Source organism: Pinus tabuliformis, chromosome 9 (assembly GCF_031772625.1).
Source record: "Pinus tabuliformis cultivar Carrire ecotype Pingquan chromosome 9, CPIR1, whole genome shotgun sequence".
NCBI lineage: Eukaryota > Viridiplantae > Streptophyta > Pinopsida > Pinales > Pinaceae > Pinus > Pinus tabuliformis.
This window is the reverse complement of record NC_142307.1, coordinates 786,821,087-786,838,208: the sequence shown is the minus strand read 5'-3', so window position 1 is coordinate 786,838,208 and position 17,122 is coordinate 786,821,087.

The window sequence follows — 17,122 nt, the reverse complement described above, 5'->3', positions numbered from 1 at the left end:
ATAGTGTGGTTTTGGATGTGTGGTACTATTGTTGTGCATATGTTGTATATGTTGTGCATGTCGCATTTGTGATGTTGTGTGCATGCGCTGTTGTGTATATATAGTGTGTGCACATGTTGTTTATGCAATGTTATGTGCAGGGTGGTACATATAGGTTGTGTGAATGTTGCATATGCAGTGTTGGGTATAGATGGTGCTATGTACATGTTGGATATTTGGTGTTTTGTACATATTATACTGGGTGCATGATGGATATGCGGTGTTGTGTGCATGATGGATATGCGATGTTGTGTGCATATGGTGATGTGTGCATGTTGGATATGCAGTGTTGTGTACATAGGGTGCTATGTACAGATGGTGTTGTGTGCATGTTGTACATGTGGTAAATGTTGTACATGTGGTACATGTTGTACATATGGTACTATGTGCAGGTGGTGTTGTGTACATGTCATGCATATGGTGCTGTGTACACGTCATGTCGTGCACACGTTGTGCAAGTGGTGCTATGTACAAGTGGTACTGTGTACATGTTGTACATATGTTACTGGTGTACATGTGGTATTGTGCGCATGTTGTACATGTTTTGTTGCAAGCATGCAGTACTATGTATGTGCATTGTGTAGTCATGGTATCGTGACATATGTATTCATTGTGTTGTACCATGTGTGCATATTTGTGTTGTGTTGTACATCGGGTATATATGTATTGTTTCTTGTTGTATGCCAGGTGTAGGTACATGTATTGTCTGGCGTTGTACATTGGGTATAGATGTAGGTGTATGTGTAGTATGTCAGGTGTAGGTGCATGTATTTCATGGTGTTGCATGTCGTGTGTGGTTGTATGTGTGTGATGCAAACTATGTGTATGTGCACATGGTTGAGGAGAAGGCACTGAGTGTTTTTTGAGTGTGGCAACCGATTAAGAGTGCATACTGAATAAAGACAAAGGTAGAAGCTAAGGATTGATTAAAGGATAATTATCAGTGTTTTATTTCAGTTTTATTATGCATGTGATTTATGATTCTAGTCTATGATGATTACATGTGATCTATGATTCTGGTTTATGATGGTTACATGTGATTTATGATTTAGATTTATGATGGGTGTGTTTTGAGCTAACCTGCTGTGATATGTTTATACATGATGATTTGGTCAAAGATGCTAGTTTGATTTGTTGTGACAGGAAGTGATAGAATTGCAAGTGTACCTTATTGACAAGCTACCAATGAGGTATGACGTGAATTTATTTCAATTTATTTTGAATCTAATGGAAATTATGTGCTTGATATAGGAAAACATGAAATGCCCAGTTGGGTCGAAACTGACGACAAATTTTAGCAACAACAACAAAAGATATTAGAACAGGTAGCAGTATGCTGGTAAAGCACCTCAGGAACAAGGCCATTATGGGAAAATGGTACCTAATAGTGTCCATTGATAGCCATGAGCATTCTATGACTGGTATGATGGTTTTAAGGCAGGGATATGCCTTGGTTTTTGTATCTTCCAATGTGAGGAAGCCTTGCCAAGGGATGAACTGCTCGTGATGGGGGTGCCAACGGAACTTGGAAGGTGTGTGACTGCACGGAAGGGGGCAACCAAATTGCCTGAGGGACTATGTAGAAGAGAAGGGAAGGCCGAGGATGGATTTGTTTTGGTCATTAGCATTGCCAAATGGAATCAAATGCACATTGGGAATGTACTCTGGAACAATGAGCCAGTAACTATTCATTAAGAGGTCAAGTGGCATTGGATTGTAGCGCTAAAAATTGGATGCAGATTTGGCCTTCCAAGGGATTCTGGACTTCCTGGGAAGAAGGTGAATCTTGGTATTACTTTGAGGGTGGAGGTGTGAGCCTCTGGATTCCCTTGTAGATGCAAACATCGCATCCTTTTTATTTGTTGGTTGAGCAAATGTGCATATGTGTATATGTGTGTACTATTGTAAATATTGTATCGAGCTAGATTTATAAAGCTCCATAGATAGTATGGTTATTTTTTTGGGGAAGAAAATGTGTATGTGTGTATATGTAGTTATTATTGTAAATACTGTAATGAGATGTGTTAGAAAGCTCCAGTAAACGGTATGTTGTCATGTTTTAGAAAATGGTCACTATAAACACTGCAACGAGCTATGTTATAAAGCTCCATGGGTAGTATGTTTTGTTTTCAACGGTCTTGTTAGTTATAGGCATCATTGAACACCGAGGACAGTGTTCCCCTAAGGGGGAGGGTTCTGTAACAACAATGGTTAAAAAATCATGTAAAAATATATAAGGCCACGGTCATGGGACACGTATTCCAAGCTGAATGGTGGGAAAAAAATATCCTAGTGTGGGTGTTCATTAGTTTATTATGGTTAAGGAAATTGGCAAAGGCAATGGAAAAGGCTTTGGAAAGGCATGAGACATTTATTGGCATTTTATTATCAAAATAATGGAAATTAGGAGAAAGGCGAGGTGAAAGGTCACAGGTTGCATGCGAGGAGGAAAATCAAGGGAAATAATGGAAATTGAAGAAAATAGAGGCCTCATTAATAAAAAGGCTTCTGAGGATCAATGGGAAAATCTTGCTCAGTTTAGTTTTGGAGCCCTCTCTCTATTCTCTCTCTCTCTCATACTCTTGGACACTTTGTAACAACCCATCTCAACTTACATGCAACATAAAAATATTAGCATGTATACGAGGCATGCATATGATAGCTACATATGCATGCATTGCATGCACTGCGCTAGTATGCATATTAACTTATTATGAAAATTCCCAAGTAAAAGAAAAATGAATTTATTATTGAAAGTACTGTGGTAGTATTCATACCAATTTAATTACATGAAGTGTCTATGTATGGAAAATGAATTAAATAGTAAAAGAATTAATTAATACCTTATTTTATAATATATTAATTTAATTTCATTAATAACATTTTAATTAAATAATAAATAAATAAATATTAATAGGGCACAAGGTTAATTAACTTATCCTTTGGCAAATCATGTTAAGGTATTTTAAAAGATCCTCCTCTCAAAGTCAGTTGAAATGATAAAGATCAAAATTCCCAGGTATATATTGTTAGAAATATTTGTAAATTACGATAACAAGCCTTACACACTTAGAGTTTTCTTGGAGCACTCTTGGAGAGTGTGGCATACTTGGGGTTTTCGAGCAAGAAGGGAAAGGAAGAGCCAAAAAGCGCAAGAGGACATCAGGATCAACAACTACAACTGGATTTCTTTGCAGTTATTGAGTTGCGTGTATGGTTTTCTTGCTAGTTTTGTCATGCATGGCACATGCATGTGGTTTCTTGGTTTTGATCTGACATTGGCATTGATGATTGCCTAGATTGAGAGTGGATCTTCCTAGCCTTGCCATTTATTGGATAGATATGGTGTTATGGGTTTAGTTCCTTGTTTTTCTTCTTGGTTCTCATGTTTCCTTTAGCTTGGGTGGAGTTATTAGTTCCTGGAGCCTTGGTTGGATAAACACTCTGGAAGCTCTATAACAACTTGGGTTGATTTATTAGTCCTGGAACCTTGGTTGGACAAATGCTATGGAGCCCTGTAACAACTTGGGTTAAGTTATTAGTCCTGGAGCCTTGGTTGGATAAACACTCTGGAAGCTCTGTAACAACTTGGGTTGATTTATTAGTCCTGGAACCTTGGTTGGACAAATGCTCTGGAGCCCTGTAACAACTTGGGTTAAGTTATTAGTCCTGGAGCCTTGGTTGGATAAACGCTCTAGAGCCCTTGGTGGGTTGAGTTACTACTCTTGGAGCCTTGGTTGGAGAAACGATCTGGAGCCCTGTATAAGTTATGGGTTGAGTTACTAGTCCTAAAGCCTTGGTTGGAAAAATGATCTGGAGCCCGACATCAACTGTGGGTTGAGTTACTAGTCCTAGAAGCCGGGTTGGAACAAATGCTCTGGAGCCATGGAAGGCTTGGGTAGAGACCAATCTAGTGATGGTTTTCTGATGTTCGACCATGAGGTGGAATCATTGTTTGATGGGTTGAGGTGGTTTGGCTTATGGAAGTCCTATATGGTTTTGACTGATGTGTTTTATGAGATCCCACATTCATGCTTGGAATATGGCACGAGGGTGACTAGCTGAAGAGAGATTTGGCTCAACCATGTCTACGGTCAGGTGGAACGTGGTAGTCCCATATCGGGTTGGTTTTTTTTATCATTAATATGAGGTTATTTCTCCTTGTTATCTCATGAGTATTATATTGGTTTATATGTGGATTCTATGGCTATTGTATCCTTGGTATTTTTGTTGTTATTATGCTGGTTATGAATATGTATTATGATAGTGGCTATGTATGGCTCCCATCATGTTTTTACTTTTATATGAATGAACAATGTATCTATGACCTAATGGATGAAACTGTGGCTAAAGTGATAAGGAATGAATGCCTCACAACGAATCCTAGATAAGTGTGAGACCCCTATGCTTAGATATGTTATTTAAACTTGTAGATTGTATTAATGCTAAGTGTTTGACAAAATGCCAGTCCCTGTTGGGGATGGTCAAGCCTAGTCCTAGAGTTAGTTTTTGGTTTATTAGTCTCGTCATTATGTGTTTAATGGATTCTAGAGGTTACAACAAGTTCTGGGTAATAGCCAGAATTCTGGGCTTGAAAAGTGCCTTAAATTCCCCAGACTCTAGCATAGGTCTGTTGGAAATAGTCCCTAGATGTAGGAATGCAGGCTTATGGGAGCGTCTAGAGCTCTGTAGACGCAGGAATGCCCATAGCATGGGAGCGTCCAGAGGTCAAATAGTCTAAAAACTCAGTAGGACTCAGGGACTGGTTAGAAGAAAGGTTGGGATGGTTCCTAGGAGTCCTATTGTTGATGTTGAAGGTTTGCATGGTGTATTTCCATCGGTTCCACTTCCTTAACGTGACTTAGGAGGTTGAATCATATCATAGTAACTTTTTGTCACATGTTTACCCCGGTTGGCCAGTTACTTAGGTAGATGTGGGAGGAGGGCGTTACATTTGCAGTAATTTACTCAGCTGCAATCGTAGATAACGAGATGGAGTCTTATTTTTTGCTGACCCAAGACATAAGACAATCTCCCAAAAAATATACTGCTCTGAAGGAATTTTTCCTGTCATCAAGGCTACCTACCCAATCATCATTAGTATAAGTTGTTAATTTGAATTCTTTACCTGTGGCATACCATAGACCAAATTATGTTATGCCTTAGAAGTATTTGAAAATTCTTTTTACAACATTGACATGGATTTCTTGAGGGAAATCTTGAAATATGGCCACCAATCCCACTACTTGCATGATGTCCAGTCTTGAGGCAGTGAGGTATAACAAGCTTCCAATAATTGATTTGTAGGATGTTTGATTTACTAGAGGGGTTTCATCCTCTTTACCTAGCTTACAACCAGTGACCATGGGGGTATTAACTAGCTTGCATTCTTCCATCCCAAATTTCTTTAGTGTTTCTTTTAAATATTTGGATTGAGAGATGAAGATGCCATTTTTAGATTGAGTTATTTGAAACCCGACGAAGAAAGATAGTTCTCCTATCATAGACATCTCAAATTATTTTTTCATTGACTTGGCAAACTCGTGCCCCATCTACTCTAAATCGCTACCAAAGGATAATGTCATCTACATAGACTACCACAACTAGAAAATGATCATTTTCATATTTAATATACAAGTTACTATTTGCAGTCCCTGTTTTGAAACCTTGTTGCTGAAGATGTTTGTCCAACTTGGCATACCAAGCTCTAGGGGCATGTTTGAGCCCATACAAAGCCTTTTTCAGTATTCACACATAATCTTTATTTTATGATAGTGCAAACCCTTATGGATGCTCTATATATACTTCCTCTTCAAGATCTCCATTGAGAAAGGCTGATTTCACATCCATTTAATATACTTTGACATTCTTATCGCTGGAAAAAGCAAGGAACATCCTAATGGATTTTAATCTTGCTATAGGTGCAAAGGTCTCTTCAAAGTTTGTCCCTTTTATCTGAGCATAACCTTTGCAGACTAGTCTTGCTTTGTTCCTTATCACTTGGCCTTCCTCATTTAGCTTATTTTTAAAACCGATTTGATGCTTATAACGTTTTTCTCTTTGGGTCTAGGGAAAAGATCCCTAGTATCATTTTTCTCGATTTGGTCCAGTTATTCATTCATTTCCTTCACCCAAAACTTGTCTTCACTTGCCTGACTGAGACTTTTGGGCTCAATTTGTGACAAGAAGGCAAAATTAGCACAACTCGTATTGCCAAGGAATTTCCTTCTAGTTTGAACACCAACCTATGATCACCAATAATTTTAATTTTTGGGTGTTATTTATGCACATACCTAGAAGGAGTTTTGGGTCTCTATGTTGTAACTTCTTCTTCATCTTCATCTTTTGTTTCTGCTTCTTCTTGATCTGAGGATCTGGAGGCTAAATTTTCCTCTTCCTCGCCTGAGTTCTCACTTTATCTAGATGTATCTGTACGTGGTAGTACTTCATCTACTACAATATCAATGCAATCTTCAACCCTTTTTGTTCTCTTGTTGAAGCACTTGTACCCTTTAATATTGACTGAGTATCTAAGAAATATACCCTCATCATCTCAAGAGTCAAATTTTCCTAATTTTTTTATCATTTCTTTTGATACAACATTTTCTCCTCAATACTTTGAATGTTTCACTGATGTTGGTCTCCCTTTCCATAACTCACAGGAATTCTTATCACTCTTAGGCTTGAGTTGTGTTCTATTTGCTAAATAGAAAACTTCTTATGATGATTCTCCCTAGAAAGTGTGTGGAACCTCCCCTTCATCCATCATTTCTCTTGCCATCTCCTGAATTATTTTGTTATTTCTCTGTACCACTCCATTCTGTTTTGGTGTTCTGGCTATTGAGTACTGCCTCCTTATGCCATTTTCTTCACAAAATTCCTTAAACTCTCCGGAGGTAAATTCTCCTCCCTTGTCTGATCTCAAGAATTTAATATTTAGATCTTTCTCATTTTAAACCTAAGATTTAAATGTATTGAAGTTTTTCAGAGCATTCAATTTTTCCGTTAACAACTTTTTCCTAGTGGCCTAGTGGCCCTCGTAAAATCACCAATAAACAAAAAAAAGTACCTTTCTCCCCTTGGGCTAGTTGTTCTTGTAGGACCACAAATGTCAGTGTGAACCAATTCCAAATGTTTAGAGGTTGAAAATTCCTTTGTCTTAAACCAAGTCCTTGCCTGCTTGCCAAACTGACAAGACTTGCAGATTGAGCTGTTAGGCCTTGACAGTCTTGGTAATCCTTTGACTGCTTGAATTTTTTTGATCTTTATTAGGTTGTCAAAATTTATTTGACCAAGTCTTCTATGCCATAGCCAAGTTTGATTTGTTTTACTCAGGTAACAACTTACTCTGGAGTCATCAAACACATACACATCGTTGTGTGTTCTGATTGCCTTTCCCACAAGCTTCCCATTCTCCGCTTTTCAAACCTCATAGTCCTTATATCGAAAAGTCACATCATAGACATTACCACACATTTGACTTACACTAAGCAAATTGTGCTCGATTCCTTCCATATACAACACATTTTTGGCCCTGGTTTTCTCATCAAGACTGACTATGCCCTTTCCCTTAATTTTTGTTACAACATTACTTTTGAATGTAGCATTATTCGCTTTATCCTTTTCTTTCAGAATCAATAATTTACTCTTGTCCCTATTCATGTTCTTGGTGTTGGAAAAAGAAACTATGTTTGGTCTTCAATAATGTACTTGAGTCATCATGTAATGTACTTGTCAAAAGAATAAAGAAATTAATTTTTATTATTGTTGTTGTGACTTATTAAAGCATGGGTTTTATGCTTGGGTCACCATGTTTTTAGGTCAAATTCCCCATTGAGGACTTCTAGGATTTATTCTGAGTCTATAGAATTATTGTACATTTAAAGAGACCCTTCTTGGGCTTTTGAATCATGTAAAAATGTTTAGTATTGAGTCAAATATGAATTATGGAACCTCCACACCATGTCGAACTAAGGGAAGATCAAGTCGGCCTAAGACCCTATTCGACCCCACAATAATCCTATAAAAGGAAGGACATCGAAGTCATTTGGAGCATCAATTCTTATCAAGTTCGAATTCTCTCTACTGGGCAGAAGTGCGAAAATCTTGTTGCTGGGCAGATGTGTGAAGTGGGTAGTTGGGAAAATCTGTTGTCAAGAAGCCGAAGTGAATGTGAGTTTGGGGGAGTCTAAGGAGTCAAGGAAAATTGAAATTTTGGTGTTCATCTCTCTCTGTTTCGTGCTCTAGATTGGGAGATCGAAGTCTTCCAAGTTGGACTATTGCTAGAAGTTGTTCGCTGCTGCATAGTCAAAGTTGCTGGGAAGAGGTCAATCTTCTGGAGGCTAACTTGGTGTGGAGGGAAGGTTTGGTCTTGGTTTAGGGTGAAGAGTCTCAAAGAATACTATTGAAAGAAAGGATTACTTTGTCTGGGTTTTCCCCTCGAGGGGGGTTTTTCCCTAGCATGTGCCTACATCTTGTGTTCATTGTTTTATGTGTTGTTTCTTTTGGTAATTTCTTGATGAACTAAAGAAAGAAGATATGAATAATCGTAATAATAAGAAACTTCACAAGTAATTATCAAGATCAAGAAAATATTTGCTTCCTTTATGATTTTCCAACACTTGGAACAACCACTATCCACATTCCACTTGTTTTCTTAACCATGTGCAGACAAAGCAAGTCCACGTTCCATGGTTTTCTCAATCTTTTTCTTCCAACTCCGCTTGTCCATAGGGAATGCTAGTTTCTTAGTGTACTATGGTTTGTAAGGGTACTCAAACCTTCTTCTTCCCTCACTAATCTTGTGACCAAAATTATTACACTTGAAGCATTCAATTTCGTTCATCTGGGGAGAGAGAATTTTTATCCCTAGGGAATGATTTCTAAGTTCTAGAATTCTAATCATTTCTATATCTGAAATTTTCATCTCTTTCAACTTTTACAATTCTGCAATTAATAGCTTTATGTCCATGGATATGACATTTATAGTAGTGACCATAAAACAACTATGGATACCTGATATTTAAAAAATTAGGAGCTTGAGCTAGTTGCTTTTACCTTTGTTGTATTGTTGACTGATTTACATCTCTATGTGAAGAAGTATTTGAAAAATTAGCATTCTTGCTCCAATGTTGAGTGCTTCTCTAGCTTGGTTTTTGTTTATCTTCATTGAACCTACCTTGAAATACCTTTGCATAGCTTTGGGGGCTTCGAATCATATGGACCTGAAACTTGTCTTTCTTATAGAATTCTTTTTTGATCAGAGTATCCCAGACCTTTCTTGTTCTCTGGAGGCCTTTGACTACTCAAGATGTGATTTAACTTCTCTGTCCCTTCAACAAATTTTCTGTCCAAATGCTTCTCCATATTCGACCTCTCAAGATCTATTACGAAAGAAACAATTTTTTTCTTCTAGAATATGACAATTCTCTTCCCATTCAAGAAACAAATCATTTAGAATCTCTTCCTTTCATTTTTCTTCCTCTAACTTGAATTTCAAGGACATAATCTCTCCTTTACATGTTTCTGAAATAATCTCCTCCTTTTTCTTGATCAACTCTTGTTTCAAGAGTCTATTCTCATCCTCTAGCTTTTCCGGGCCTTTTGTTTTTATCTAATTAAAGTGCTAAGTTGTCTTTGATTTTAATGTCTTCTTCAAGTTTTTCTCTTTGATAAAAAAACTCCTCATTATCAGAGTTGTACATACCTTCTTCAACTCGCAACAACTACTCTTTTAGTTTCTTGTTCTTCTTTCTGGCCTTCTTTAACTCATCAAGAGCACTGATGAGCTCCCCTTCGAGATCCACTACTCCTTCTTCCTCAAGATCTAATTTATTCTTGGATTTGGAGTCATCTTCGAATGCCATGAGTAAACACTCATTAGGCTCATCTTTAGAAGAATCCTCATTGTTTCCTTCTGATGCAAATATTTCTTCTTTAGAGTAGAGCTCCTTCCTCTTGAAGAATTTATTCTTCTAATATTTTTGAGCTTTGTCTCTGGGATTCTAAACCTTGTCCTTTTCTTTCTTTTATTTATAGGGACACTTGGAAGAAAAATTCCCAACTATTCCACGATAAAAGAATTTAAAGACTAGTTTCCCCTTATACTTGCCTAAACCATGCTTTAATTTTCTAGCAAAGTGAGCCAACTCTTGATCAAATTCCGAGCTCGAACATTCTTGGTGACCTTTGTACTCCTTATTCTTCTTATACACTTTGAATGCAACCTACTTTGGTTTAGTCTTCTCCTTTCCCAATCTCATATCATAGGTCATGAGGGTTCCATGTAGTTGCTCCATTGTGAGATTCTTCAAGTTTTTCATCTCCTTAATGGCTGATATGTTGGCATTGAATCTCATAGGAAGTGATCTCAACACTTTTTGAACAACTACTACCTTTCTAAGGTCTTCACCAAGTCCTCTAATCATGTTTTTTACCTCATCAACTCTAAGGAAGTATTCTACTACATTTTCTTCTTCGTTCATCCTTAAGCTCTTGAATCTCATTATGAAGGTTTGAAGCTTGGCTTGCTTAACTTTCTCATCCCCTTCATGACTTCTATTAAGTTTATCCCATACTTCCTTGGCTGACTTGTAGTGCATAACCTTTACAAGTTCAGATTGACTAAGACCAAAGAGAATAGCATTCTTGACCTTTGCATTATTCCCAGATATCGTTTTACCACCTGCATCTGTAGGAGGGGTTTCTAGGACAACATAGTCTACTAACACAAAGCTCCAAACATTACCCCTAGGGACATGAGATAGGCTTCCATCCTAACTTTCCAGAAAACATAGTTTGTCCCATCAAATACTAGTATCTTACTTGAGTAAGCATCTTGAATATATTGTCTAGACATCATTCCTTATATATATACGTTCCAGTGATTAAACTGCTCTTGAAGAAACCTAGCTTTGATACCAATTGTTAGAATAAGGAATTACTGAGGTGGTGGGGGGGGGGGGGGGTGGTGGAGCAGTAATTAGAGGCAATTTCAACTTTTAAACCCAATTCTTATTTTTCTTTAATTTAGCAATTACTCATGTGAGAAATCACAACAAAGTACATAAACAATAATGTAAACCATTCACATGAACACACACCATCAACATGAACATCATACACATATGGACACAGATTTAATGTGGAAACCCAAATGGGAAAAACCACCAATCTATTTTTTATTGTTGTTTATGAGCACCCACTCACATGAGGCCCCAACCCCATTCAAAATAGTAGGCCACATCATGCCAAGAGGCACCAACCTCGTAAATGCATGCCACATCATGCTAAGAGGCACAAACCTCTTATAAATGCATGCCACAACCTGCTTCAACTACATGTATCGGTGCTTAGTCACCTTAGTGACATAAACTTGAGCCGCTTGCTGAAATTTCCTGAGGTTATCCTCTAGGGTTATGTATCTAGATTACGTCATGTTCCCATCACACTTGCCGCATGGCCTCTCAGGGTTGGTCCATGTGTCACCCATTTTTGGCCTACTTGGAAACATGAAAGTGCCAAAACTGCATGCCATGTGTCACTGACTTAGACTTCCAGATCAACACGCTTTATATCACACTAAAATCAAGTGGGGCCTATGAGTTGCATATGTCATCCTTCCACTGTGCATCCACATATATTTGCCATTCAATTAGGATGTGCCATGTGGATTTTGTTCCAACTCACCCTAGGATAGTCTCCCTAGGACTTTGCTCTTGCACTCCTTCCAAAACTCCTAGGGAAATACTTCCAAGATGATGTGTCCCCTGGTGGGACCTACCGCACTATCATCCTGAGCTTTCTATTGGTTGTTACTTTTCACCTATGCCAACTCTGTGTGCGTTCATTTTCCGTTTGCATGTTAGCTCACATTGGGCCTGCCTCTGCTGCACTTTCTTGTTTACCACCAATGGTTTTATGCTTACCCCCATTGAGTGGTTTTGTAGTATAAGGGAGAGGGGCCTCACTTTTAGTATAGACTATTGATTATGTGATCAACATTTTTGGAAAATCACCCAACACGGGGACCCCCTTGTTGTTAACCCATGGGAGGGCATGGACCCCCTCATTTTCACCGATGAGATGTTGGGGATGCATGGTGCATGATCCGTCCATGAACATGAATGGTATTTAACTCTTGTCCTCTGCCAGGTGCTCCACCAAATTAGGTGAGCCTTGCCAAAATTATCCTCAACTAAAACCATCACCAATTTGGGCTTTGCAACCTTTGACCCCTTTTGGCTTGCCTAACTTTCACTGGCAATATATTTTGATGTTGGAAGCCTTTTTTAGACTTCAATATACTGTTGGAAATCTCTTGCCGAGCACTGTCAACCTATGCCATTTCCAAGGGAATTTGAGCTAATTTATTGAGGCAAAAATTCTTTCAAATCCTGGGACTCACAATCATCAAAACTATAAGATTTTATAGCTTCTTTACTTCTGTTACTATGATGGTTCTCTATCAAAGACTGTAGCCACCATATGACTCCCCTTAAAATTGAAAAACCATGCATTTTCCATCCTTTCCAATTTGACATCAATGCCAACATTATGCTCAACATCAAGATAGATACCTTCCCCAAAAGGAGAAGAGTGGCATGCCAAGGGAAAAAGTCCCCAAGATCCTAAGGGAAATGTTATCTTTATTAAGTGAGGATCTGCTTATATAATGAGGAGGATATGGAGTTGGAGTAAGGCTCACAATGAAATCCTATAAAAGGATAAAATTCTTTCTCCAAGTGGTTAATGAGTTACAATGTGTGAAATGCAACTAGCAACCTCCTCTTGAGAGGGACTCAAAGAAACCAGAAAATTAATTACAACAAAGAAACAATTGCTTGGAAATATTGGATAGTTCCAAGAAGTAAATGTTTCCAATGATAAAAGTGATTTGAAACCTCACTAAAAGGGATTAAAATTATGTCCTACAAGAGATGAAAATTCCCCTTCAAATATTCCCAAAAAGGAGATTGAAATCCTGCTAGTACAATTACAAAATATTAGTCCTAAAGGATGAGGCCAATTATGCCCAAGGTCAACAAGAGAAATCACACTTTAAGGTGTACATGATCTACCCAAGAGAAATTCCTTCACTTCCCACAGAAATAATCAAGGAAAAGTTGTTGGAAGGTTGTCAAATCATTCCCTAAAATATGATCTTTCACTACCCAAAAACCTCCTAATGAAAAAATCCAAAGATGAGTTGAAAGGGGAGGATTTCCTCACTATCAATTCTGTCCCTAAACCTGTGAATGAAGAAGGCAAATTACCATGTTAGTAGAGCTTGAATTGTCGTGGAAAATACAAAGAAAACATGAGCAAATTTAGATCCTAAGCTTTGTCAAAGTAGCGATTTTAATGATCTAAGGAAATAGAGCTTTGTTTGCCCAAGGAGAAACAAGGAAATCGTGGTTTCCTTGGACAAATGGGAATGATATTAACACAACAACCCCTTAGAAGAGCCTAAAAGCTCTAAATAATCAATGTAAGCATAAACAAGTAGCCAATGTTTTGTTATGAATCTAATTGATGGAAGATAGCCAAATAGGGACTAGTGGATCCCTCTCGAAAATTTCTCTAAGATCAAAATGTGGTAGCCCTTTAGAAGTGGATTGAATGAATACTCTTAATATGTTGTAATATTAGGGACATCCAAGAAATACACATCAAAACTCCTCCACACACTTGTTAGAAATAACTAGAAGCTTTGCAAGATAGATTAATCAATGCAAGTTATTCCAAAGTACCCATAATGATTGGATCAAATGCGAAGTTTACCAAGTGAAAAGAAAATACTTACTAATTACTTCCCTAAGATAACACTATCACGTCAGGGATATAAGCATACAATCTATGAAACAAATCAAAACATCAACATGTTACCTCCATCACCAAGTAAGAAAGAGAACCTTTTTACCTCCAAAGTCTTTGATTTTATTAGAGAAATAAAAAAGTACAAAATCCAATAGAGTTTTCCCAAGGACAAGCTTCTCAACCATGAGAAACAATGATCCCATGGGTTACATTTATAAGAACGTGGGAGGAAATACCAATGAAAGATGATGACAGTCCTAATGTGGAACAAGTCTCCAAGTGGCAACTTGGTCAAGATCATAAGGAGGAAATGTTCCCTTGTTGGTTTGCACATTATTCTTTGCGATCTATGCATATTCTTTTGAGATCTGTGTGCTAGATTGAATGCTTTCCAAGTGTGAACGAGTAGGAGTGGTAGAAAGGACAAATCCCAACTTAATTCATAATCACAATAAGTCATAACGGTCACAAAAATTATGTGTCCTCAAACTGCTACATATTGTCCCTTAGACTGGGTCTGCGTAGGAGTGTAATCTGCTAGCACAACTGATGTGTGCTCATGTATGGAGTAAGGTGGAGACACACTCTGCAAACTTCTGATCTAGATGAACTTGGTTTATCCCATCAATCTGCATTGATCTCAGAAGGAGACTTCGGCCTACCAACTAGGCAACTCATAGGCCCCAAATTGCTTATTAACTTGGCCCAATGGATCCCTCAATTCATGGTTATGAGATGGCTGCTCAATTGACCTTCCACTTGAATTTTGACTTGATTTTGAATTTCCACCTCATTTTCTTGTCCTTTTGACTTGTGAAAATATTTATTTTGTCCACCACTTTTTTTTTCAATTTTTAAGTCACTTTTTGCCACTATCATAGGAAAAGTGGGTCTTGAGGAGTTAGAAGTCATTTTTTGACCCTCAGAGGTGGCCTTAGGAGAATGTTGGGATGGAGAGCATGATTTTTAAGTACTTATACGCCCCCAATATTTTCTAGGCTTACTTATTTACAATTTTACAAGGAAATTAATTAAAAATCCCATCCTGCAAGAATTTTTAATAAATTAAACAAAATCTAATCAAATATTGCAACACTTTAGATATGTCCTAGTATGATAATATAAATCAACTCTAGGCATTATGATGGACCCGACGCTCAATCATTAAGCTTTCACTCCAGCTTTGGAGATGTGTGAGTGAAAAAACTCAACTAATTATTCATTGTTGAAAAGCAAGAATAACTGGAGAAGTGAAAAAAACACTCTAGAGTGTACTCATTGGATGATCGAGTCCCAATTCCCATAATCCTTTTAGAAAATTTCATCATACTAGCGACATTTAAAACAATCCCCGCGAGGTTGTGAAGTTTGAGATAGAAAGAAGTAGAGAGAGGAGAGAGAAAATGTCAACAAGTGGTCGTTGAGTTCTGGAATTCTGAAAAATTGATGAATTCCCTATACATTGGGCCATGGGGTCTTCAAATTCAGCCTAGTGTGACCTAGCTGATAACATTTGGCTCCATAAAGGGACATGTGCTTGATCTTCAAGAAAGTATATGAGGACCTAGAATCTGCAATCAAGAAAACTCACAACAATGCACATCAGTAGTACCTACACTAGATATGTCAGAATAATCCAAAAATCAACTAAGAAAAGAATAAATAAACTGATAAAATGCATAAGTAAAACACTGAAAACAAAAGCAAGAAATGAAATGCAAGTAGGGTTAGAAATAAATTACAAAATGCCCCTTGGGCATTAGATGTTTTTGGTAAAGTCCATCTTGAGAACCTGCCTGCTCACATGTAGATTGATAGGTTCCTTTTATGATGTCCCTTGTGTTGGAAATATGTTGTCATCGATGTCAACAGGAGGCACATGTGTCAAAGAAATGCCTCAAGCAGCAGGTTCCAGGAACACAAGAAGGGAAAAAAATCATAATCAGTGGAGTAGCTTTGGAGTCAATTTTGGAGCACTAGATCATCTCAGATGCAAGTGTAAGCCACCCAGATGGATAGAGCTATGAAAGAGCTTTCCAACAATATATGGATGTCCTGAAAAATCCTTCTATATCAAAATATAGATCAAGTTAAAGTTTGGTGACCCCAAGACCTTAATAACTGAGTTAAAGGTGTCTGGAGTCTTTGGCGTGCAGTTAAAGTTGGCACAAGTGCCAAACTTGGTGCCAAGACCAGTAGAGCCTCTAAGCGAGATCTTTGGGCTGATGTGACAGTAGCGGTTTTGACCATAGGCACCTGGCGGCTTACCTCGGCAGATACAACCCGACAGAAGTGTTTTGGTGCCCAAGTCTAAGTGACCGGGTGGTAGTTGTCGGGACACGACAACTAAGCACTGTCCAATGGTGAGAAAGAAGTGGATCCCACAATATAGGTTGGCCTGGCGGAGGCAACCCAAAGGGTAAAGCCCAAAATTCTGTGTAGGGCACACACGACTAGGTGCTAGGAGGAAAGAGTCGGGCCACATGCCTGCTTTCCGATGGCACTGGAGATAGACCTTTAGACGGGCTTTATGGTCACGAGATGTGGTTTACTGTGTAGTTGATCACACAGATCAATGACGAAGAGATACTCTAGGAACACTCCTCCCAAAACCACAATCTGCTCAATAGTGGTTTCGAGGGCAAAAGGCTTGAACCTGCTGGTTTTTGAGAAAAACAAATTATAAAGGAAAATGGTCACAAAACAGGCCTTGTACGACCTTCTCTCTCCTCTCTGACAACATGACAGGTGTCAGTGTGTGATTGGCCTATACGGAAATAAATGATGATGTTAGCATGGACACCTAGTAGGTGGATTCAATATTTTTGGGCACCCAAGTGGCCCTTTTTTGGGTGCCACGTGTCACCACTCACAGGTTGACACATGGGAGGAATGACATCATGGTGATGTCATCCCGATGTGATAATTCTAAAAGATTTAAAATGTTGTGCAAGAGGTATTGTTGGGCAGAAGGCACGGGCCATGGAGGCAGAGTGACAACCCATGAAATGAGCATTGGGTGGTGCCCATAGACATGTCAAGCCGATGGCAAGACCTCGACGGGTGGATAAAGGCATAGTTAAACAAAGCACTCAGATTTTGAGGGCTTCGGGCTAAGCGCTTGAACATGGCCCTATGCCACAAGTGGAACCAAGGGCGCATAGGAAATAAAGAGTTGTGAAGGCTCCAGGAGATTCTAAGTGCCAACTCCATGGATTGTTTCGCATAGAAGCAAAGGGCCGAGAAATAGGAAGCTCCAACCTTT